Raw genomic sequence first — 25,712 nt, 5'->3', positions numbered from 1 at the left:
GCCTCATCATGCTTAGATTATCACATGAACATTACAAAACCTAGAACTAAATGCATCGTCTCATAGAAATGTCACATGTTAATGACACTTGATTTTCCTGATGAGACTGGCTTTTCAGAAAAGATCAAATTAGGGACTCATCATTCTACTTACTATAAGGTTTTTTTTTTTAACAGCAAGCTCCTTTAAAAATAAAAAGTCACTTAAAATACGTATAGAATTTTATTTATCTACTTTTCAAGAACATTTGTAGTAAACAATGTCAAGCTTCAGTTGTTGCTGAGACCCATTCGTGGAGGCTAAGGCGACTTATTTTTTTTGTTACTATAGATGGTAAAACTAACAGTGCTGACTCATGATTTTTTTCAAGACAAATAGTAATTTGTTCTCATTTCAAAACATAACGTGCTAATCCTCTTTTTCTTAGGTGCATCTTAGGAAGAAAGTAGCATTGGATAAGAGAGTTAGACCATGGCCCTTTAGCGACGAGAGTAATTGGGAATAAGACAGCAAAAAAAAAAAAATGACAGGGGAAGTACCACAAACTCTCTGAATTCTCCAGCTCCCAGGTGTCTCAGTAAAGCAACTGGAAAGTGAACGTTAAGGGCTGCTGGAGGAGGGAGAGCCACAGGCAAGCTGAGAGGTTCTAAGAACCGAGGTCTGCTCTCGGGGGAACGGAACATCTGCAAACCTTCGTGCAAGAAGTGGCTTTAACCAGAGAGGCCTGCAGTGAATGCCAAGTGACTGAGCCTCAGCCTCAGTTTACGGATCTATAAAGATAATACTGAGCCCGCCTGTATGTGAGAAGTAAATGAGAAAATGTTTCGAGGGGGCGCTCAGTGGGTGCGGCCACATTCCCTTCTACTCCCCCTCAGAGTAAGCTGGGTTTGCTCAAAGGATAGCACAGCAGGTGTGAAAAGAAGGGCTTGGGGACCTCACCACCTACTGTGGAGAAAGTCTGTAAAAAAAGGAAAAGAGCTAAAGCAAAGAATACAGAGTTTAACATGAAGCTGTGGCGATTCCACAGGAAACTGGACCAAGTGTAAAACTGAACCCCACATTCTCCCAGCACTGAGGCCTTGTAATCCCCCAAATTCTGACACCAGGAGCAGAAAGGAGCCAATCATTAGACAAAAATCCCCATTACGAGCCCACCATGAGTGGATAAGAGGACTGCAGCCTTCGTATCTCAGTCAAGAACATGTGTATAGTGTCTGGGTTAGCAGCTGTTCTTTTGGTACAAAATCGATTCCAGATTGCCTTTGGTCTGATAATCCACGTGACGGTGTCTCTACAGTGGACGGCACATCACAGTGTCCCTCACTAGAGAAACGCCCGGGCGTGTCTTAGCTCCCCAATTAGAATCCTGAAGGGAAAGATCTCTGTCAGACTCAGCTTTGTGGTCTCCTAAACTAAAGTGGAGCTGTGTACACTGCAGGAAGCTTCATAAATATTTGTCATTATGAGGAAAGAAAGAATGGATCCTGAACTAGTTGAGTTTTTGATGCCAAGGTAGGGCAGGGACCTCCGGGTGACCTCAGTGATGCTTGAGGAATTTGGAGCCTCAGTTAGGTCTGACTTTTAGGGGCTTAAGACAGGCTTAAACGGTGGAAAACAGGGATGAAAAGTTATTCAGCTCACTGGTGCTCTCTGGGGGGAAAAAAATTGAACCCAGATTTCTAAAAGAAGGTTCCCACCATCCAGGTGTCCCATGTCCCTTGACATGTCTTATACCGGAAGGGGTCTCAAAGACCAGAGACATACCACACCCCACGGGAGTTCTTTGCAAAAACTACAATGGAACTACTGATACGATAAACAGTGTGGTAGAGCGCCAAGTTTGCTGTGCTATTTGCTCTGTAAACACCATACTTTAAAGGCCTTTTATAGAATAGGCTATGGTGAGAGAGGATATACAGAAAAGCTTCTAAGACACTTCTAAAAGTCAATCAGCTTCCGAAAAGTTCTAATATCTAAGTTTCCATCTTTAACTATCAGCTATGGATTTCCAGTATCTTGTATTCCCATTTTTTTTCCTAAACATATCAACGAAAAGCCCGCAGAGTTGAAAACACAAAGCAAAGACAGTTTTCTCATAACACAGAAAAGCCTTTGGCTAATCTAATCAGTCTTTAACTATGATGGGTAGGTAAAGATATCTTTGTAATATCAACCAAACACAGCTTAATCCTCTTTACTGAATTACTTGTACAGTCTTTAGAGAAATGAAAGACAAATTAAAATCCAAATCTTAAACACAGCCATCACACTTTCTTTTTATTTCCCATATTATCTTATGTAGACTTGCCCTTTTTTCCCCTAAAGGTAAGTTCTGAAATCACTAACGCAAGCTAACTGCTGTTCAGCTGCATTCTATATTTACCAACAGTCTCTGGCATTTGTCCAGCATCCCACATTATTACAACTCCCAATCACACCTCACAGAACTATGCACCCCTGGTCCGGGTGTGAGAAGAGAAAAACTGATGCAACCAGTCCATCCAGTGTACAACCTGCAGAAGGCACAGCTCAGTTTTGAGAAGGACTATGTCATTTTCCTAAGGAGAGTTTTAAAAAGGGATGCGGTGCAAGGGGATGGAAACAAAAAAAGTACGTCACGCGTCGCTTAACGACGGTAACACGCTCTGAGAAATGCATCGTTAGGTGATTCTGTCATTGTGCAAACATCATAGAGTGTACTTACACAAACCTAGATCGTACAGCCTACTATGCGCCTGGGCTATGGTGTACTAATCTTCTGGGACCACGGTCATATATGTGGTCTATGGCTGACCAAAAACGTTGCTACGTGGTACACGACTGTATTGAAATGTGTTCTCTAATTTCCCCCTTAAAGAATAGCAACAGGGAAGTTCATTTTGTCTGGTGAAAATTAGACTATTAGTTTTTTCTATAAATTTCATTGCTATAGAATACCCAAATTATATCCATACATCGAATTATTTTTAGCCAAGTAAAATTCTCGTACAAGGTTTAAAACACATGCCCCAAACTTTTAGTTACTAAATAACTGTAACAACAAAAGTAGAATGGTCAACTTTTTAAATTCCTTCATTTCCCCCCTTCTAACTCACTTTCAAACATTCAATGGTGAGATGGAGAGAAATTTTTCCAAAAACACATTTTCCAATTTTCCTGTGCACTAACCATGTAAATGACCTTTCAAGTCTTTCTTAAGCTGTATATGAAATTAGAAGAAAGATTCCTGCTATATTGTGCCCATTACTGTGATACTCCACCTACATGAAAGGCAGCTACACAGCAACAACATCCAGGCAGAATATTGCTGAAAAGCAGGAAATGGAGCCAGAACATCCTTAGAGTAATCAAAGGCACTCAGAAGCAAACCAGTCCTACTAGGTATCAAAGGCTATGATTGTCATTGGTGGGGGGGCAGTGCCCTGCAAAAGGCAACTCTGGGAGGACATGTAGTTTGAAAAAGCCCTCCAAGTAACTGTTGAAAAAATCATTTCCCCAACTCCCTGCTTTGAGGATCACTGCCCTGAGGTTTCTAGAGATGTGATCTTCCCACAAGAAGGATCTTACAACATGGAAGTTTTCATTTTTTACTTTACTGAAACTTTGAAGGCATTCAAAGCGCATCTTGAATATTTATGGATAAATTAATACATTGTCTGGTATTTTCTTAAAAATAACTGGGTGGGAGAATGACGTGGGGGTACAGATGAAGCAATACTGGCCATGAGCTGACAGTCGTTGAAGGTGGGAGAGAGATGTGTCAAGGCTCACACCGTTCTCTACAGCTTTGTATGTGCTTGAAATTTTTCATATTTAAAAAGTTGAGTTTTTTAATAAGTATTTCTTAAATGGTACGTTGTAAAGTAACCTGGTAAAACAGGTAACAGTACCTCTGCCCACTTTGCAGAGGTACCTTACAGAGAAAAGGGGTCAGAATCTTCCCTCCACCCAAACCCCTCCTGCCCTTTCAAAATGTAACTTGCATTTAATTAGATCAAATTGACAGAGTTCTTCAGTTCATTTATAAAACACGGCAGGAAAAAGTCTTTTTGTAAGTCAACTGACAAGTTGGATACAATACAAAGAACAATCAACCCGGCATAAGATGGGGAATTCTTCCCTGTCCAACTTGCATAATCCGCTGTATCAGCATACCTGATGGGGCTTCCTTCTCTACCGAGCTTTCTCTGTCTATTCATGCCAGGAATGCTTCGTCCTAAGAGACTCCACCCTTCTTTGAGACACAGTCGAATCTGCAACTCTCCAATTCCAGTTCTTTTTACTGTCAGTGTCTATACCCACACTGATGGGTGCCCTGGAATGTCACAGCTAGTCACAGCCAGGAACCAGAATCGGAGATTCCCGCAGTGTCAGAAGACTCAGAGAGTGATAACGAGAACTTCCATTTTCAAAGCAGACACAGTGACAGGGGCACTCTGCTGAACATTATCTCCAACAGCCCTATGAGATGGCTATTCTCATTGCCCCCACTTTACAGAGTAGGGCGCTGAGGCTGGAGAGGTTAAGAACTTGCCCAAGATCACACAGTTACTAATGACAATATCTGACTCCATGTTGTTACTCAAGGAACCATGCTGATAACACCCAGAAACAGGGTTGGAAACAAGAACCCACTGATGTAAAAATAACAACAACAAAAGAAAGCAACCACATCCTATATGGAAGACTACAACATACCATCCGCAGCCTATCTTTGCTCACCCACAGAGGACTTTATTCAGATAGGGCGGAGATGGACCCTGAGGCTGGTGACCCATTTTCAGCTCTAGGATCTTCTATCCAGAGGGCATGGCAGCAGAATCAGGGTCCTGGCCCTGCCAGAGCACCCACTCCCCAGTCTCTCTTACCTAGACAGCTTCCTCCTACAGCTCAGGGCTGTACAGCACGGTGGGAAAATCCTAGCACGTCGCATACACCCTCTTCAAAAAACTATTTCAAAAACACATTCACAAGAGCAACCGAAGAGGTTTTCCAACCTGGTCATATGACTCACTTGTCAAAACAAAAGAAATTTGATGAAGGTAAACACACCTTTAGCTTGCTTCACCCTTCTCTGGGATATGTGCCCTAAAGGGACAAAACCGATGGAGAGAGGGGCTCTTTGTGAGAGGCTGTCCCAAGTGACCTCCCTTAGCAAAGTTTTCCACACCTCCCTTTCCCGTTTCCTTCCTGCCCATGCCTGAGTTCCCTCAACCTCCCTCGCAGGTCCAGGGCTTTCGGATGGGAGGACTCAGCCATGTCACTTCCTATCCAAACACAAGCAGCAGCCAAGCAACTCTGCCAATGCTCTCCGACGGGGTCTGCGCGTCCAGCACCCAGCTTCTCTGGGCCCATCGCCCTGTTCCTTGGTTTCTCGAGCCCCACCAGCGAGCCTCACCCAGATCTGGAGTAATATCTGTGCATAAGCCACGTACAGGCTGTATAACCATGGCTCAGAAGCTGCCTCACTTTCTGCATTTCTAACATGGGGGTGGTAACAGTCCCCACCACACAGAGCTGTTGGGAGGATGACACGAGTTAGTAATATACCAAGCGCTAACACAGAGCCTGGCGCACGGGGAGCACTACTTATGTGTCTGCTCTCCCTGCTCTTCTTACTGTTGCTGTTTCACTGAATGTTGCAGGGAGCCCAAGGAAGCACAGACTGCCTGCTAAGTACCACAAGAGTAAAAACTGCTTTCCAACAAGCCAAGAGTTCTAGAATTTTTAGTTAAGGCTATTCATCACAAGGAGACAAAAGATGAATACAAAACAAGCCACGACGCGTCCCACTGACTGGGAACCGTGACCGGGTGCCCAGTGGGTTCCAGATATGTGACCACTCCAGTGAGTCAGGAATACAACCACGCGGTTCTAAAGCTCTGTAATGCAATCCTTCTTCAGGGCCAAGAAGCTGAATCAGTGGGGAGAAAGAATGAAAACAGGTAGGAACTAGCGTCAGCTGTTAACGAGTTGCATAATCCCAACTGATGTAACCAAATGTTAATTAGTAAATAAGGAAAACAAAGCTTCTAAACAGAAACGGTCATGCTCCACATAGGAACCTACATGGAGGTAGGCTATATCTACACATGCACACACACGCACCACAAACCCAACATAATTGTCCTTTCTTCTCTCTGTCCCCTGACTAGCAGAAAGAGAGAGGCATGCTCATGCGCGCGTGCTCACACACACACACACACACACACACCCCCTTAAGTGGATACTTGAAAAAACTTAAGTTGTATGAAGTAGCTTTCAGTGATGTTACAAACAAAAAGAACCTGTCTACCTCTAGTGCAGTAACCTGACGGGTGTAAAACCATTTGTTGGCATACCACCACTCCTGTAACCTTCAGTGACCTCAAACTGAAGGTGGGCTCAGCTGCCTGCATCAACACTGAGCAAGCCCGGGCCTCCGCAGACAAGATGCTGCAAGCAGGGGATGTCTGCAACCCTGTGGGGTGTGAGCACAGTAAGGAACAGGAGGGCCAAGGTCAAGTACTTCAGTTCTCAAGTTGGACTCTTAGCTCTGAAAACTTCAAAAACTTAAACATGTACAATTTCCTGCAAATTCCTATCTAGTAAATAGAGCAAAGACTACACAGAGTAAACCTAATTCAAGAGGCTCCCTTTGCTCTCTTGATTATACCTACAGTTCAGAATGTGAAGGATTTCAAACTTCCCTGGAAATAAACAGCTTTCATTCCTCTGGCAGCAGAATCAGGGTCCTGAAATCTTTGTACCTAAGCAAAAAAAACCCCTGGGAAAATAAAGGCATATCTGTTCTTCAACTGGATTGTAAGACGACAGGAACCAACACAGCTTTCTACAGCTTTTGTAATCCCAATCCCTCTGCACTATAATTAACACTCACTCTGACTCCGTAATGCGGCTTTTGGGAAACTGATTGGAAATAAAAGCAACGGACCTTAAGATTATGTATAAGGATGCTGCAGTAAACACTGTGTGTAGTAGAAGGGTGGGGGACTAAAAACAGCCTGAATATCCATAGTTGAGTTATGTCCAAGTAAGTTCTGGCACAGCCATGTTATTTAGGGTATTGTGCGGTTATTAAAAATTAGTTAAATCTGAATCCATGGACTCAGTGTGACATCCGTTAAAAATTCTGTGACTATGGGCTTGTTGGGAAAGTTGCAGAGAAATACATAAGGCAAAAACAAAGCAAAAGCAGTCATCTTGGATGTGTTAATGCTTATACAGCTTGGAGAAAGGGGAAACACAACATCTACTTTGTCTTTACACAATCTTTGGAGTATTAACATTACGTTAGACCAAAAAATTATTTTCGACCACTTAACCTCTGCCTCTTCTAAATACTATATATGAGAAAATTTGGAAGAAGTCTTCCTTCCGGAGTAGTAGTATATCAGCTATCATTTATCATTTCAGCGATGTCATCTGAGTGATCACTATGTGCCAGAATTGTGCTAAAGACTTTTACGTGCATTATGTCATTTACTCCACACAATCCCAATTTGCAGATAAGGAAATCGAGACTACATAACCTGGCCAAAGTCCCGAAGTCAGCAGGTGGCAGAGCCTCACTCCAAAGCCGTCTTTCACCATCAGATTATACCGTAAGATGCACAATTACCATACACGACCCCTTTAGAAACAACAATATTTAGAAAACTTATCTCACTAACCAAATGGCTTCCAGCACCACATACAATCACACCTTGATTAAAAGCCAAAGCAAAAAAAAAAAACAAGAAAAAAAACACTTGAGATCAAGCACTCCTTTTCAAAATCAGAACTGATTAAAACCACTTAAATCCTGGAACTTGCATGAGTTTACATTCTTTTGAGTTATTAGGGTTAGAAATGTCATTCTTTTTCTACTTTTAGTAAAAATTTTAATAATCTTTAATACTTTCTGATTATAAATTCATTATAAGAAAATTCGAAGTTATAGGAAACTAAAAGGGAAAAGTTAAAATCACCCATAACGTCACCCCCTAGAGAGGATCAAGTGCATATTTTGCGTATTTTATCCCATTCTTTTAATTAAGTATATTTTCAATTTGTTTACATAGTTGGGATTATACTACACTGTTTTATAGCTTTCATTCTTTCTGATTACCACTTATTATTTTCCATTATTACTGAAAATTTTTCAAAAACAAGTTTAAAGGGTTGCATAACAGTCTACGGTATAGATTAACATTTATTTACCCATTCTCCACTGTTGAAATGTTAGGTTGATTCTAATTTTTTGCTAATATTCAAAACGATCTGCCTATACCTCTGATGTTTTCTTTAGGGTAGATTCTTAGGGAGGAGCGTTATCAAGCCAAAAGCTGTATATTTTTAGAAATCTCTTATTGCATACTCCTAAATTATAGATTCCCAAAGGCCTGCCAAATGCAGAAGCTATGACAAATTGCCATGACTTCCATTTCTTTACCTGTCAAATGACAGAAATAATGTGTTTTCTTAGTATTTCAATAAAAAGTTGCATAATATAAAACAGAAAGGAATCAAACTTGCAATCAAAAGAACCAAGATCAGGTTACATGCAGTCTTTTTTCCCCTGTTGTGTTCCCTTAAGCATGACTCCCCAAGAAGGCAGAAAAGCTTCAGTAAAGGAAAATTTCAACCCAAAAGTGATACATCAAAGTCCCAATGTCCCTGTGCGACAAGAGCTCTGGGCAGCAGAACGCCTCCCAATATCCCGTGTGCAATAAATGAGCTCGCTTCTCTCAACAGCTCCAGTGCTGTGTCGCAGAACCACAACCAGAACCACAGCGAGAAGCAGCAGCTCCAAGGAGAGCTTTAGAAAAATATAACATGTTGCCCTCCATCAAGCAGCAACTGTGGAAATTACTTGGCCTGAACATCAAATGACTGTACTTCTTTATATTTATATATCATTTCCTCGAAAACTATTATTCACTCAGCACAGACTACTGATTGTGGGAAATCCCAAAGCACAAGTAAAGACACCCTCTCTGCCTACCAAGTCGTAGGAAATGCTAAGTAAGGATAAAAACAGGGAGCGGCAGATATGCTGGGCAGCTGGAAGTGATCAGCCCAGACAGAGGCCAGGGTGAGAAAGAAACAAGAAGTGGATGAAAATGCGCACCAAACATCTGAAGACTGTTCTAGGGCTCAGGATAATCTACAAAAGGTAGAGAGGGAGACGGCAAAGGTGACATGGCTCAAGAAGAAACGAGCTTCCAGGGTGGCGAGGTTATAGCTGAAGATTATGTCCCACCTCATTTTATTTCACTTAAATGCAATATTGGAAACAGAAGCAATGGGAGGTCCAAACAAATACAACACAAGAATAAAAATCAAAATATTCTAGTTATCTTACTGTTACGTATGGTTTTTTTTAAACTGTTCAAATTAAGCAAACACTGGAGCTGTAGTCAAGAGTTCTCAAGAATATGGCTGCACGTAAAGTCCAATTGAGAAACGAGGATTCTAATACAGCAACTAAAATAGGCAAGGAGGGAAGAATGAAAATTTCATTCTACTACCTGCGCCTGGATGCTCTCAATGGAGAGTGAACTGATTTGGAAAAAACGTAATGGCCCTGAGTCACTTATATACTAAGTTAGAACTTTCTGATGGTGGCTAAACACATCAAGGAAACATTACTCAAGGTGACCATAAACCGATGGCTCGTTCCAGTAACAATCTTCCCTGTGTCGAAATTTTTTCTTTGTAAAATAGACGTAAATCTCTGCTGCTAATTTTATCTTTTACCTCCTAAAGTCTTTCATCGTGAAAAGGGCAACTGGGAACCATCATTTCGACATTACACCGTCACTTATTTAACACTGTTACCATGACACTCACTGCCTCAGATTCTCCAACATAAACAATCTTACCTTTCTTACCTTCTCTTTCTAGGTACTAGTTCATGGCCCTTTATCTCTGTGGTTCTCTATTAACTCTCAATTCTCCTTGTTTTCCTTTAGTTGTAGAACTAAAACAAGATAAGTGATCTTTACAACCTAACTCATTGAGATGGGCTTACGATTCAACAGAAAATATGGCACACAAGTTGGATTTTCCCATAAAATCTTTATCTGAGGGAAAAGATCTCTCCCTAGAGGAAGACACAGAAACAAAATGTAAGCCCACTCTCACCGGTATCAGATAATGAAAAATAGAAGAAGGAAATACAAAGTATATAATTGGTCTGGAATATCTACACTTAATTCCTTGCTCTGTCTGGTTACTTTAATTCAGTCAAAAATCAGAAATTTGAAGATAGAAGCTAGGAGACTGCTGAGTTTAAGTGGCAAAATAAAGATGTTTTCACCCTTTTCCGAACTGAAAAATCACTTCAAATCGAGGAGGGAACAAGACAACAGCTAAAATCTCCACATTTGAAGAAACAAGGAGATGGATTTGAGAACCCCCACATCAACACACACAAACACAGAAGAGAAAAACCTGCAAGAGCAAGCTCCGTTGGCCCTCTGTAAGCTTAACTTCGAGAGGCACAAGGTACCAACCGTTGTTTTGTGAGGCGGCAGGTTGTTTTGTGTTGTGAAGTGTGTAGGTCGTGAGAAGGAAAAGATTTGAAAGTAGGGGAACTGTTTGAACGTCTTTATTAGGAAGTGTTACTCCTCCCAGTCCACATGGAACAGGAAGCAAGAGGGTTCTGAGAGGGCTGCCTCCAGGAGGCAAGAAAGAAGGGAGAGGGGGTGAAATTATCTGACAAGACTGAATCATATGGAAAGTTGTATAAGAGGAGTGTCATAAAGCAGCTGGAGGTGTGTGGGAAGACTGAGTCAGATGTTTAAAGAAAACCAAGCAAAGGAAAAGGTGAAGCATTTACCAAGTTAAGAAAAAACAAAATTGTGTTCAAAAAAGAAAATGTAATCTCAATACCATATTTGGCTTAGTTGTAAACATTACGTACATATTTATATTGAATAGAAAGTGCTGAACTGAGTCTAACCAGAGTATTAGTGCCGCGAATTATACTGGAAGGATGGTGGCCAGGAAGATGGAGTACAAATGAGCTTAAGTCCTTACCTACCTCCCACCACCACCACCACCACCACCCTCCTAGCTAACATGATGGAGCACTTACTATGTTTTATATTTTTTATTCTGAGTACTTATAGGTGGGCCCCAGGTCTCTCCTAGGAGTCAGGAAGCTGCCACAAGACAAAAGGCACCATGAAGCGTCCCAGACTGAGAAAAGAGGGAAGCTTCTCGAAAAAGGAAAGCTCCCCTTGTCTGGCCTAGAGTCAGCTCGTGGAATTCCTTCAGCCAGGAGAAGAGGAGCATCCCACTCAATCTCAGGAAGCCCATGATAACCGCCAGGAGCGAGGCCTCAGAGCCAAAAACAGATGAACAGAGAAGGGCTGACAGACACTGGGCTGGGAGAAGTGGACCTGCAGAGAAATCTAAAATACAACTGACCTAGACCTCCAAGGCCCCATCTCCCACCCCTCAAATAATACAGGAGGTTAATCTAAATGCAAATACGAACAGCTTTTATACTGAGCCTAAATCCATGAAGAGGGATGACCATGCATGGGGCTGAAGACATCTAGTCTTCTATATATATGGGGTGATTCCTTGAGGACAGACATCTACAGATGCTGGCACTATTATGGACAGTATTACTGTGATCACCAATGAGTTATGGTCACTAAATCTTCACGGCTAAAAGCCATACCCTAATTTTACCAGAGATTATAGTTACCACTTAGGGAGCATTTTCTCCATACTAAATTCTGTACATATATTATTTCTACTACTCACATCTATACTATGGGTATAGTAGGCATTATACCCATTTCACAGATGAGTCAACTGAGGCTTACAAATTTTAAGTAACTTACCTAAGACAATACACTAGCTAGCAATGGAATTCACACAGTCTCCATCAGGCTATGTGGTCTCTCATCTTCCACAATACCTTAAAATATAAGCCTCTATCATGACTTTTCTACAGTCTGCAGGGATACACGGAAGTCAGTCTCTACCAATGGAAATAAATCTCAGAGCTCATGACCTACTAACAGTGTTGTATAAATCTAGGTACCACATTAGAGAAACATGCTCTGTGAGTACCCAGGGTTAGGACAATAGGAACAAAGTTGCTAGAGGGCCCAGGGCCCAAAAATAAAAGAAAGCACCGAGGTTAGAAAGGAGTGGAGGACTAGAAGCCAGTGTCTGTTCACTGTGTGCCTGGCGTAGGCTCTAGACACAGACCTGGCAGTTACCAGTATCGTTCCTCCCCTGTTTTAAAAACAAAAACAACCTCCCTGGAGCCTCACGCTCCTCCCAGGTATGAACAGGGGCCCATCTTGATACCGTAGGACTGGGGGGAAAAAAAAAAAGATGTGGGAAAATTCTCAGGTGTTTCCATGACAAACTGGCAGATCCCAAGTTTTAACTTCGGCACTTGTCAGGAAATCTGGAAAAGTGGACCCACTGTCACCCAGATGCACCAACCTGCTACCTATTCATATGAATTGGTGCACTTTGGTCAAACTCTCCAGAGCATCTTTTCATTCTACCAACAGAATAATAAATACCAGATAAATATGTGAGGGGGTGGATGTGTTCATCAATGAGGTCAGGGGAATCCTTTCACAATGCATATGTATATCAAATCACCACGAGGTCCACTTTAAATATCTTACAATTTTATACGTCGTTTATACCTCAATAAAGCTGAAATTTTAATAATTTTTTAAAAGAATAAATACCAGAAAAAACTATATGCTTTTATATTTTCATGGGTGAACACAAATTGCACTGCACTTTCTCCCCTTAAGCCAATTTGAGTACAAAAACAAATTCAAGTAAATCATGCCTATTTTCCAAGGCATATCCTGAAGTCACCACTTCATGGGTAGTTCACATATGACTAGAGAAAGTAGAAATACAGAAAGGAAAGGAAAGTGAAGGAAGGAGGAGGCAGGGAACGAGTTACTGAGAGGTCTCAAACACTAGCCAGAGTAGAATTAAGGAAGGCAAGTCAAAGGCTTTTAAATCCAATTATAAGAGCAATAGGGCAAAAAGTTTATTGAACCTATACTTTGCAAAAAACATATGAAAAAGGTCTGAAAGCATTTTGTTGCGAGATAACATGTTAAACAGTGACTTAAAGATAAGTGGGCTGCGGGGAGGGGGCCCCTCTCTCTCTTGCGTGCAGGGGAAGAGGAGGAGGATGCTGTCGGTGTGATCTCTAGGCCACATCTGAGACTGCACCTGAGACAGCGTGAGGGGGACGCATTGCAAGATGGCTTTCCTAGTCTGCCACAACGTACCTCCAATATTCAGTCACATGAACCAGAGCAAACGAGCAGAGCTGGGACCCAAAGTCCACGCCCCAAAACACTGTACCCATTCAACCCAAAGACTCAGGCCTTAAAACAAGACACTAATGAATGACACAGGGGAGGGAGGAAGCAAAGGGTTTGGATACACCATATGGCACATAAGCCAACCTTTTAAACATTAGAGCATCTCCATCCAAACTTGACTTGGCGAGAAGGCAATCCTCCCACTTATGGGCCAAGGAAAGTAAGAGCAAGATTTGTCGTCTCTGTTAAACTAAGACTGAAAATAAGCTAAGTCAGACAGAGAAAGACAAATACTGTGTGATATCACTTATATGTGCAATCTAAAAAAGTTGGACTCTAAAAACAGAGTAAAATGGAGATGACCTGGGGGTGGGGGAATTGGGGAGATGCTAAGGGTACAAACTTGCAACCAGTCAATAAACAGGTCCTGGGGGCTGGCCCCGTGGCCGAGTGGTTAAGTTCGTGCGCTCCGCTGCAGGCGTCCCAGTGTTTCGTTGGTTCGAATCCTGGGCGCGGACATGGCACTGCTCATCAGACCACGCTGAGGCAGCGTCCCACATGCCACAACTAGAAGGACCCACAACTAAGAATATACAACTATGTACGGGGGGCTTTGGGGAGAAAAAGGAAAAAATAAAATCTTTAAATAAATAAATAAATAAATAAATAAAAAATAAATAAACAGGTCCTGGAGATCTAATGCACAGGGTAGGGACTAGAGACAATAATATCGTATCATAATCGTCAAACTTGTTAAGAGACTAGATCTTAATTATTCCCACCACAAAAAAGAAATGAGAATTATGTGATGAGACAGAGGTGTTAGCTAACGCTTATAATGGCAATCGTATTGCAACACATAAATGTAGCAAAGCAGCATGTTGTACACTTAAACTTACACAATGTTAGATGCCAAATATATTTAAATTTTTAAAAAGACTATATTTCAGGACAACATCCTAACCTATATTTTTAACAGAAATACATTGTTGCAAAAATTTATGTGTCAGGCACCATGCTAGACAGCAAGGATGAGACTACTTAAGACAGACACAGCTGTGCTGTCCTCACAAAGTTCATCCGCCATAAAACACCTTGATGTCTCTAAAACAACTCTCTATACAGGCACGCAAAAGGATTAAAGTCACTAAAACATCTAAGCAGGGCAATGTCATAGCTGAGCACACAAAAGTCACTGAATAATGCACTGTCATAAGTCTTATCTTTTTTCTTAACAATATCTGCCCTTTCTTTAAATGTCAAATACCAGAACAATAAGGAACATGATTAATTTTCACACATTCAACTAATTTCCACTGAGCAACAACCAGGTGTCAGGCACGGTAGACACAAAGATGAATACAATATAGTCCCTGTGTTCAGGAAGCTCATAATCTAGTGAGGATGAATTCTTAAGATCAGAGAGGGCAAACGGCCTCCTCTAGAAAGAGGTTTGACAGCTGTGTTTAAGAAGATTGGTGCAAAAGTGACACAAAGTAATATTATTGCCTTTTCCTCCTTACATATTTCCTCATAACAAGCACTAACATCAGAACAGGCTCTTGACCTCTGTGCTATGTTGGAATGCATTTCATCCAAATGAGCTTGTTGCTACTTCTCAAAATATGAAATGCACTTTACCCTCCAATGATGGCAGTCAAAGACATCAGAATTTTCCTTTGTCTATGGTGTGGCTAAGGTTACTCGTAAAGATGAAATAAGGTGGTATGAGGAAGGCCTTTTAAGATCTGGTCCCTGCCTACCTAAACCATGAGGAGGAGGAAGAGGTCAGTGATAACAATGATGGTGACTAGTAATTGCAGCTTCACTGCACTGAATCTTACTACATGTCAAGCACTGTGCTAAGGAGTTCCAGGGCATTATGTCATTTAACTCTTGTAACAGCCCTATGACATGGGTACATTATTTATGCCCATTTTACAGAAGACGAAACTGAGGCTTGAAGACGTTGAGACTTTGCTCAAGAACACAAAGCTAGGAAGTGGCAGAGCCAAGTTCAAATGCCCTCCTGCAGCTGCCCTCTCCCTACAGGCACCAATCACCTGCAATGGGCTAGAACCCACCACGCCATTTCTCATCTCCAAGCCTGTAAACGCTTTTGCCTCTGAGAGGCCCTACTTTCCAATCTTCATCCAGCCAACTGCTACTTGTCTTTCAGAACTCATCTGGAGTCACCTTTCCAGGAAACTTTTCTAGACATCCCCTCTCTAAAGTCTGATAGTTCTTCTCTAGATTTGCTCAGCCCTACGCATGGACCCCCCCCTCCCGCCCCCGCCCCATCTCACAGCACTTATCCCACTGTGCCATTCAGTCATGAGCTGCTCAAAGTCCCGGGCCATTTCATATTCCACTTTGGAGCTCCAGAGCCAACAGAGAGATGATGCATAAAGGCATCATATCAATTGCGTTGGTTAGTCAAACAAATGAATAAGGAAAGAGAACCGAAGCTAAGGGCTTTTTCCAGGACAGTCTCCAGAGCCAGGGATACTTGAGTTCAAGTCCTGACCTCATTTCTTACCAATTTGACCAATTTACTAACTTTTCTAAGCCTCACTGTGTCATTTATAAAATGAAGGCTGATAAGTAGCATCTAGCTCAAAAGGCTGTTCTGAGGGTTTAGATTTAGCAACTTAGCTCATAAGTAGCACATAGTGTGTGCTCAATAAACGTTAGCTATTAGTAGTGAAGTACAGGTCAAAAACAAACCCTCTAATGATACAGGACTTTGCCATTGGTACCCAGTTCGTCTCTTACCTCCAATCTCAAGGCTTCGAGCAAACAGAGTACCTGCTCCTATAATGTGAACAGAGGGCAGAAGGATCACTTCCACAACCAGTCTAGATCCCTTCCAGAGCGAAACACTTAAAGATCATCTACGTTTTTCTATAAAGCTTTGAGGGAAAAAAAATCTTTCACATATAACCTTGAATTTAATCTTTTCTCCCAAGACAAGCATTTCCCTGGGACCCGATGACCTAGCCCAGAATAAAGCAGTTGCTACTGAAACATTTACCTTTGACAGAGCACTATTAGTAACTGCGCCATGTTGAACACTAGGTCATAGTTAACAATATTAGACATTTCATGCCATATTCATCCAAACATCCTTGGCCATAAATTAGACAACAGAAGTGTTTCCTATTTTGTATACATAAATGATAATACCATGAAAGATGGCAGAATTCATAGTTATATTTATGCTACTTTAAGAAATATAATTTGCCAAATATGGTATAACCCATATTCAGTAGCAGAGGAATGATTGTTTTTAAAATTACATCTTTAATAGGTTTTAAAAATCTATAGATTTCATTATAATAAGGGACTAACGATGGCCTGGAAAAATTCTCAAATCAAGCCTCATTTTATATGTTCTCATGATGCTGCAGTGTAGTTTTAGTTCTTGGATAAAACTGCGACGTAAGACATCTTCAGCGGCTGTAGATTGCCAATGCTGCTGGAGGATTCCAACTTCCATTCACCAGTCTTGATAAAGCAAAGCACAACTGTAGCCCCCTCTAGGCTTATAATGAAAACTTTGGAACTTAGAAAGTTGGTTTTGGAAAGAGACTATGGGATGAGATGGAGACATGCGGATATCCCCTCAAAGTTTAGTTCATTGGAGTAGCCTGCCAGAGCAAACTTCCACATTTTTCCTTCCATGCTTCATTTTTCTTTTATATCTCTCCCTCCAAAAAGGGCTCATTTACTATACTACATCTTAGTCTGAAAATCCAGAACATTAAGAAATGTACCTTTTACACACTATTTTAATCTACTCAGAGTCAGAGTGGATCAGAGTAGATGTTATAAACTGATATGCTGGCCCATGTCAGACCCACTTTGTAGACATACAAGGTCACCTATGTATGATCAGGAGCTGCTCAAATCTGAAATACTGGTAAACTGATTATGCTAGGAGGACCTTTTACAGAACATACTCTTGTTGGCACCTATCAGAGAAAATAACAATAGTTTCTAAAGTTGCATTCAACTTACACGAAGCCAACCAAATAAATTGTTGAGACCCTCCACCAATGTCCTCTCTCCCATATTTGGTGCCTTCCTTTTCCTCTCTTTTCCCCCTTCTCTCCTCCTTACCTTACACATATGTCAGTGGTCTTGTTAGCCCTATTGCATAGGCTAGCATCCGCCAAGGTTACAGAGATTGGAGAGTCCTACTAAACAAACATATGCTTTAATCCTTTCTGGTCAAAATATGAGCAAGCCCTGGGTAGACTTCTCTTTACCTGCCAAGTTAACCAACTTAAACTGCACACTCCATAGTGCTCCACTGTTATCTAACATTAAGAAGTTAGAGCTACTTTTTTCTGAAAGAGTGGAAAGAGAAGATGGTAGGAAACTGGTCATACAGAAGCAGCTCTTACATGAACAAGGCAGAGAGAAGCGAAGCTAACAAAGTACTTGGGAGTCTAAAGGAACAGTGGCCTCTCGTGACATTTCTTAAGCCAAGAGTCACTACTACGGTATTGGATGGAAGACAGGGAATAAGAGAGGGTGACTGTGTTCCTTGACAAGATTCAAGGAAAAGAAGGAGTGAAGTATAATTAGCAACACTGACCATGTGTCATCTTCACCACAAGTGAACTGAAGGGAAAGAGATGCCTGCAAGACCTGGAATTCCTCTTGTCCGACTCATAAAACTAAACAGGTCTTGGAGCTTACTTCATGCCTCGCTTTAGATCAAGCAGCAACTGTCTGAGAACTGGGACCAGCATTTGTGGTGAGCCGTATTCTCTCTTCCAACCTCATACCGGAAAGGGATGGAGACACATCCAGTTGCTCATTAAGGGGAAAAAAACCCTAAGGACATTATAATAGTTATAGCTTGGGATTTGAAGTAAGAGAGCTCCAAATCTGAACACTAAGTTTCAATTTTAACCTACTGTAAAATCTTAGGCAAAGGCCAACTATTTAACCTATCTGAGCCTCAGTTTCCTAACCTGTAAGATAAAAATAATAGTGACTAAACTTCACAGGGTTATGGGAAGGATTAAATGAGATAATGCATGTAGTTATCAGCGTATCTGGCCCACAAATAAATGCCTAATAAGTTATCTATTATTATAGCTATTATAATTGAAAGAAAGTTGGTAAAAAATGAATACTCAAGAAATACAAAGATTTGAAAGGTGATACTAAGAACTAAAATTTATTTGATACCTTCTGAAAAACAAGTAAATAATGTTAAGGTGAGGAATAAGAATTAAATGGTCAAAAAAATCTGCAGTAATGCTAGGAAACTATTTCCAAATAAGAAATAACATGCCATTAATCCACTCCAGGAAAAAATGTATCTGGACAAGACTGAAGTTATCAAATTAAGATGAGGCAGAAAAAAAACTTTTTGAAATAGTTATCATATACTATTTTAACACATTTTTCACATCCACAAATAAGCAACACTTCATGTTTCTTTTCGAAACATAAAAATAAAACTCTCCTGGCATTCTTGGTCCTGAGCTTATAATGTACTCAGTAATTTTCCACTTCACTTTTGTGCTCACAGATTTAGAAATGTACTTCAGTCCTTAACAAAAATATTTATGCTCTGAAGTATTTATTGCTTCTGCATAACTAGATCCCAGTGTACAGATGAGAAAGGTATCCAAGAGGAAATGTGGAATAATAGTGTGCAAAGTGTTCTAGAGCAGAAGGTCAAACTACACAGCATACTTTATAACTGTAACAGGATAGGGCTGGAAACAGAGGGAGGCTCAGCCCAGCCCTGCCCGGGGAGCTCAGCCCAGGTCCTCAGGCAAAGAATTCCAGCTTGAGTGCACAGTGACCACACGCATGACCAACACCAATGCCCGGGAACCCCTCGGGGAAAATGGGTTACTATTATCTACTCGACTTCACATACATTAGCAAATCAGTGGTTTTCCGTTTCTTTTCCTTAAGCAACATCTTTATTCTCATATGAAACACTAAAGACTTGCTGACACCTGTATATCCTCTACAACACTTCCCCTCCAATCTAGTCCTAAGTCTTGGGACCTCTGGTGACCAGGGAACACTATTTGAAAAGACAAGCTAAATGAGAGCTGGAGAAAGATTTGAAAATCCTCAAGAAAAATGCATCTGGAACATGTAAATTTCCATCATTCACTTTTAACTTGATGTACTATTATACGAAATTGCTTTGGTAAATCATAAAAAATCCTATACAAAAATATACCAATTTTCTTGAGTAACCTACAGAGAAGAAGGAAGAGTAGAATTCAAATATTTAATCAATCTATTCAGTTTAAATACAAGAAAACAAAATTATAAAAGTGCCAGAAGAAAATACATTATAAATGTGAAGTTATAGAAGTCTTCCCTAAATAAGATCCCAAACTCAGTAGCCATGCCAGATTTTATGGCATAATTTGAAATTCTTCTATGGCTAAAGACAACATAAAGCAGGTGAGAAGAGAACCACTTAGGAGAAAATACTTCCAACATACGTAACAGACAGTATCACATGTAAAAAGTCAATATCAAACAAATCCTAATAATAAGAAACTAGAAAAACGAACAATTTATAATTGAAAGACACAGGGCTAAAAAGCATATGAAGATATTCAACCTCACTATCAAGAAAATGTAAATTAAATATGTATATGAGAGTGCATTTTTTATCTCATTGAAAAAAGTTAAAGACTGATCATTTCTGATGGTGAGGCTGCTCATCAATGCTGAGGAGGATATGGTGTTATTTGTTGAAATATACAGAGGAAGACATTTTTAAGGGGAAATTTGGCATTATCTGTATAAGATATACATAATCTTACGTGTGCATGACCTTTAACCCAGTCATTCCACTTCTAGAAATCTATCCTACAAGATTCTACTATCTATGTAAAAAGATGTTCACCTCCACATTGCTTATAACAGGGAAAACTAGATACAACTGGAACGGTGTAAGGGACATGGTGCAAATGTTTAAAAGAACTAGGATCCAGGGACCAGCGTGGTGGCATAGTGGTTAAGTTCGCAGGCTCCACTTGAGTGTCCCAAGTTCCCATGTTCAGATCCCAGGTGTGGACCTAGCACTGCTTGTCAAGCCACCCTGTGGTGGCATCCCACATACAAAACAGAGGAGGATGGGCACAGATATTAGCTCAGCGACAATCATCCCCAAGTAAAAAGAGGAAGACTGGCACAGTATGTTAGCTCAGGGTTAATCTTCCTCAGGCAAAAAGAGGAAGATTGGCAACAGATGTTAGCTCAAGGCCAATCTTCCTCAAAAAAATAAGTAAATAAATAAATGAAAATAAAAGAACTAGGATCTGTACATAGTCACACGACAGGCAGCTGACCACCTATCTGAGTGGCAAAAGTAAGCACAGCATTATGCATAGTGAATTTTTGTTCCTCATTTATTTTTTAAAACTTTCTTTACATTTTATATTATATATCTTTGTGCACAGGGAAAGTTCTGGGAGGACATGCCCCAAACTGTCAGCTGTAGGCAGGGTGAGAAAAGGAGAATATAAAATTCTATCAGCATGCTGTTCCCAAATTAATTAAACACACACACAAAGAAAAAGACAAAAGAATTGATGGAGTGATTATCCATGGGTAGAAGGATTCTGGGAGATTTTTATTTGCTGCTTTACAAAATTTTCTATATTTCTTACATTTTCTACAATGATTATTATTACTTTTATATTCAGAAAAATATTAAGACATGCTTCAAATGTTATAATAAAATGTTATAGTGAAGCGCTTGAGGGAGCTTTAAGAATCTTGAGAAAATTGTATTTATTGAATGTTACTGTTTCTGTCCCAAGAAGGAGACAAAAATCACAGAGCAAAGCCACGAGTGAAACCCCTCCTTGCTCTTTCTGCTTGAACACTCTGATTCTCCCGAAATGGCCCACAAACATGATACAGATTAATTTTAATAAAAGCATATAATTGAGTGCACGCACTAAATGCTGTCCTGGATCACTAAGAGCTAGAATAATTATAGAAAGTTCCAGGGAAGAAGGCAATACTGAGGTGGATCTTAAAGACGTCGAGGGGCAGGAGAGAGGACACGAATCCAAGAGTTCCTCACATTTCCTTATTTTTCATCTTCTCTCAATCTGATAGCTCTCGACGTTTGAAAATTGCCACTTAAACACCTAGCTTCCAAAAAGAGACTCAAATATGACGATGCAATAATAAAATATACACTGAAATGTATTTAAATACACAGACATTATAGAAACATGCGTATTTTCAAATTCCCAAATTCCCACCCCCACAAGAAAGATTTCAAAGCTAACAGTCAACAAGGTACCTCAATACATTGCTGGTGGTATAACTTCTACGGCAAGCAATTTGGCAATATCCATTAAAATTACAAATGTACAAAACTTTGACCCAGCAATTCCACATCTAGAAATTTATTCTAAGACTCACATATGTGTGAAAAAACTCTTTGCAATTACACAGTCTGGAAACAACCAAAAAACTCCATCACAGAGGATAGGGTAAACAATGGGGTGTCCATATAAGGGGAAAAATGAATGAGGAGGTCCTCTATACACTGAAATGAATGGCTTCTAGGACAGGAGACAACGCTGACAGAGAACAGGAGTGGTGTGGCGTACTAGACGTGTGCAGAAAGGAAGGAAGGGATATGTATGTGTTTGTGTGTATACAAAATATCTCCGGAAAACCATACTAAAAACTATTAACGGTTGACCTCTAAGAGAACAGGGATGGAATGAAGACATTTTAGGCATAATCTTTTGTACTTTTAAAATTTTGCATTATGTCCCTCTTTCACCCATTCAAACAAAAATAAACATAACGTAAATTCAATACATTTTCTCTCTGCCCTCAAAAGAAAACTTCAAAGCCAACGCTTTACATAGTAAAATGATCCATTTATGTGAACTCAGAAAGTCTGCTCGAGTTCAAGGAACTCTAATTTTTTAAATGGTTAATCTGTCAAACTCTCTGTAAAGCTGTTACGTTATTTCTAATTTGAGTATAAATTTTCTAAAAATGCCCATGAGACAACTCCTAAAAAGAAAATAATACTCAGTTTTGTTTGATGCCTCCAAATAAAGAAACACTCTTCACAGCGCAGGAAATTCAACTTCAAAAGCCACTGCATTTCCTACAGGAACTTTTGTACAGACACATCTGTGCCAGCCCCTGGAGGAGGGGAGAGGGCGAACAGGTCTACCTGCCAGTGATGCTGCCGGCCACTCATGTGGGACTGGTGCCCACTCTATACAAAGAGTCCCAACTCCCGTTTATGGCATTTTGGCCTTAGACTTCATTCTAAGACATCAATGAGGATGTGCCCAAGAATAAAAGTTCTCTGCAGAAAATTCTCCCAAATAAGCAACACATACCCACATGGGTCCACTTGTTGATACATTTGTGGCAATGATGAAAGATACCTAAAAAATAATCTTAGCAGCCTGGGACAAAAAATGGACTCAGGTCCCAGATTCCTAATGAGAAGGGGCCACCGATGTGCCCCACTCCCTTCCTAGGCAAATGGGCAGCCTCCTCTACAACACCCCCAAGTTGATTCAAATTTTGTGTAAACACCCTGACTCCCCAGATTCTTCCCCAGACCACAGCTGCACCTCTCCTGAGCGCTCTCTCGAGAGGTTTCTTATCATCAGTGCTATCCTTTCAGCAACAGAAGAAAGCCACCAAGACTCTTCTTCTAGAACTCAGTAAATAACTCTTTTTCAGTTCCTAATACAAGTGGCTCGAAGACAACTGGCTTACTGAATAAAGTAGCAAAACCTCTTTTGAGAGGAACAACAGTCTAAGATGTCAGAACCACTAAGGGGCGGACAGAAACAAATGGTGAGTAATCAATTCACCACAGGTCACACACGATTTCAATGTACATAAGGAATCTTAGCTATCACAGAAGGGGGTAAGGGGGAGGCCAGTATAATTTGTTACAGCTCAAAGGTCTTTGTAAGCAAGTTTGAAAGAAACCTGAAGCCAGCAGAGGACGGGGCTGCACACCACCATCTGTGGGGCATGTGGTACCTCAGGCCCCTGCACCCTTAACATGAGGAAACACAGACCCATTTGGGAGGATGGCTGTGAGCACCATTTGGCTGTGCCAAACTCATCGTTTCAGATTTTAATAATATTACAGTGTGATTAAAATAACATTACAGTCTCATAAACCCTATGAGAGCTGGTTAAACACAGAAACTTTAGTCAACAAAAACATAATAACAATTCTATGAACAGGCTGCTATAAACTCTTTAAGAAGTAACCCTATGCCTGTCTTACTCCTGTTGAATTTCTACCTAACACTGTGCCTGGAATGTATTAGAAGCTCAATAAACACTTGTTAAGAAAATAAATTGGGATCACCAAGTGCAGTATAGAGAAAAATTAACTTAATTTTTCATGCCACATACTCAATTAATTCCAAGAGTTATTATTTTGAAAATTTTTGACTGCAGTAGTTAAGATTCTAGGCTTTTGAGTAGAGACCTGGGTTCAATCAAGTTTTATTCCTCACTAGCCAGGCAAATGACGTGCACTTTATTAGACTGTTTTTCCGGGTGCAAAATATGCTTCATCTTCCTAAAATACAGCTCACAGAGTGGCAAGGATTAAACAAGAAAAATATATGCCAATGGTACCCAACACATCATAGGTCCTGAAAAATACCTGTAATATTAATTAAACATTTTTGTAACTTAAAGATAAGGAAAAATGACAGGTGTTTTAATTTAAGCTTTGGAGAAAATATAGCCTCTACTGAGAAATTAAAAGAAATTATCAAAAACATGGTAGAATTATTTGATTATATGAAAGTGTTCCATAATAAAACATAGCACAATGTTAAAAATAACAGTATCACAGAAAATACATAGGTAGAAAACATAAATGAAACAGTGTTTCATTCTTATATCAATTATTTGCATAGGATATACCCAGATTTCCCTCAAAGTTTCTTAACAAGAAAGTAGAAAAATTAAACGAGAAGCTGTTGAAATTTGTAATTTAAAAAAATCTATCAGTATAGATTATTGATAATATATATCAGCAGCCTAACACTAAAAAAGTTGACAAAGTATTTCAAAAGGAAATTCCAACCAAAAAGACAAAATCCAATTAATGGAGGGATTCTGAGATTTAAATTCAAAATGTGAAAATCATAATACTAGTTTATATTTGGAGAAACTTACCATTAAAAGCAAAATTTAAATACAGTTTTGTGAAAAATAATAATATTAATGATAAAACGGCAAGCACTATTTAGTGTTTACTGTGAGACACTCTTCTAAGTACTTGATAAGAATTCATTAAATCTTCAAAATAATCCCCAAAGGCATATAAGAGGTAACCTGACCTAAACACACATATAGAGTATTAGGGTTGGGGTGGGGAAAGACATTTTAGACATGGCATCTTTGACACAGCTCAGTAATCAGAAGGACTGAACCTTATTTAAACATAGCCATCAATTTATCGCCAGCCTCCCGTCTTTCATTCTCATCTCCAACATGCAGGTGTGCATTTGCAAGACAAGATAAACTTTAAAAATAGAGTTTAAGAAACAGAAAAATCAAAACCAGCATTGCACGTTCCCTTCAAACCTCATTTCAGGACGGTGACATTTCCGCCCTCTCCGGGGCTCATCTTTCCTCTCTGAAAGCAAAGTGCGGCCCTTTCCTATTTAGTCTTGTGATCTGACTATTGTGATGTTGGTTTACGAACAACCAGTTGGGGCAATTAGGGAAAATCATGACATATTTAGCTGCAGGAAGATCCTCGACTAACGTCAGCGATAATTATGGGTCGTTTTGTTTTATCTGCATATAAAACATTTCTATCTGCTCAGCAGCAAACATACCTGACTTCACCGACGCCAATAAGGTTTGCCTTCTATCTTTTTACTTGTGTTATTACCTCACAGGTGAGTCTCTGAACTTCCACAGTCAGGACAAGCCTAGAGCAACTGACGGGTCCCGGGACTCTAACCTTCTGTTCACAGAGCGTTCTCATCATTGAGAAGTGTGAGGGATAGTCAGGAAACTCTGGGACCTTCCTAGGTCCTACAGACCTAGGAAAGGGTTATTAGAATGCTGCCAGTGATGCCCCCACTTCCCAGCTCCTCCCTACTAGTTACAGGAACATGGGAAAGTCAACTTCACATTAAAGAAGAGTCTTCCAACTTACATGACGGAACATAAAGCACCTGCCCCTGCCTCCCGCTGAGCCCCACTCTGAGAAAACCTTCACACTGCGCTCAAGGAGTCAGAAAACACATGAGGACTGTGGCCTCAGTCAGTGGCCACTTAGCCAGACAGAGAACCTGCCTGTCACTGCTGCACCCAAGCATCCAGCCGAGCCCCTGGCAATGGGCAGCTGCC

At 40.4% G+C, this 25,712-nt stretch overlaps 1 protein-coding gene across 3 annotated transcripts in view; it reads right to left on the bottom strand.

The window, feature by feature from the left end:
* The window catches only part of PTPN14 (protein tyrosine phosphatase non-receptor type 14), a 173,959-nt gene that overhangs the window by 112,563 nt on the left and 35,684 nt on the right, over window positions 1–25,712 (bottom strand). Inside the window, exon 1 of one of the 3 annotated variants that reach the window (XM_001488273.7) lies at window positions 4,869–5,202. The exons of the other annotated variants lie outside the window; for them this stretch is intronic. The gene's annotated coding sequence lies outside the window, so the exon portion shown is untranslated. Of the gene's footprint in view, window positions 1–4,868; window positions 5,203–25,712 lie in introns of those variants that run through there. 3 annotated transcript variants of the gene reach the window in all.

The sequence above is a fragment of the Equus caballus genome, chromosome 5 (assembly GCF_041296265.1).
Source record: "Equus caballus isolate H_3958 breed thoroughbred chromosome 5, TB-T2T, whole genome shotgun sequence".
NCBI classification, from domain to species: domain Eukaryota; kingdom Metazoa; phylum Chordata; class Mammalia; order Perissodactyla; family Equidae; genus Equus; species Equus caballus.
The sequence above is the reverse complement of the archived record's forward strand: the minus strand, read 5'-3'. Positions and strand labels throughout refer to the sequence as shown.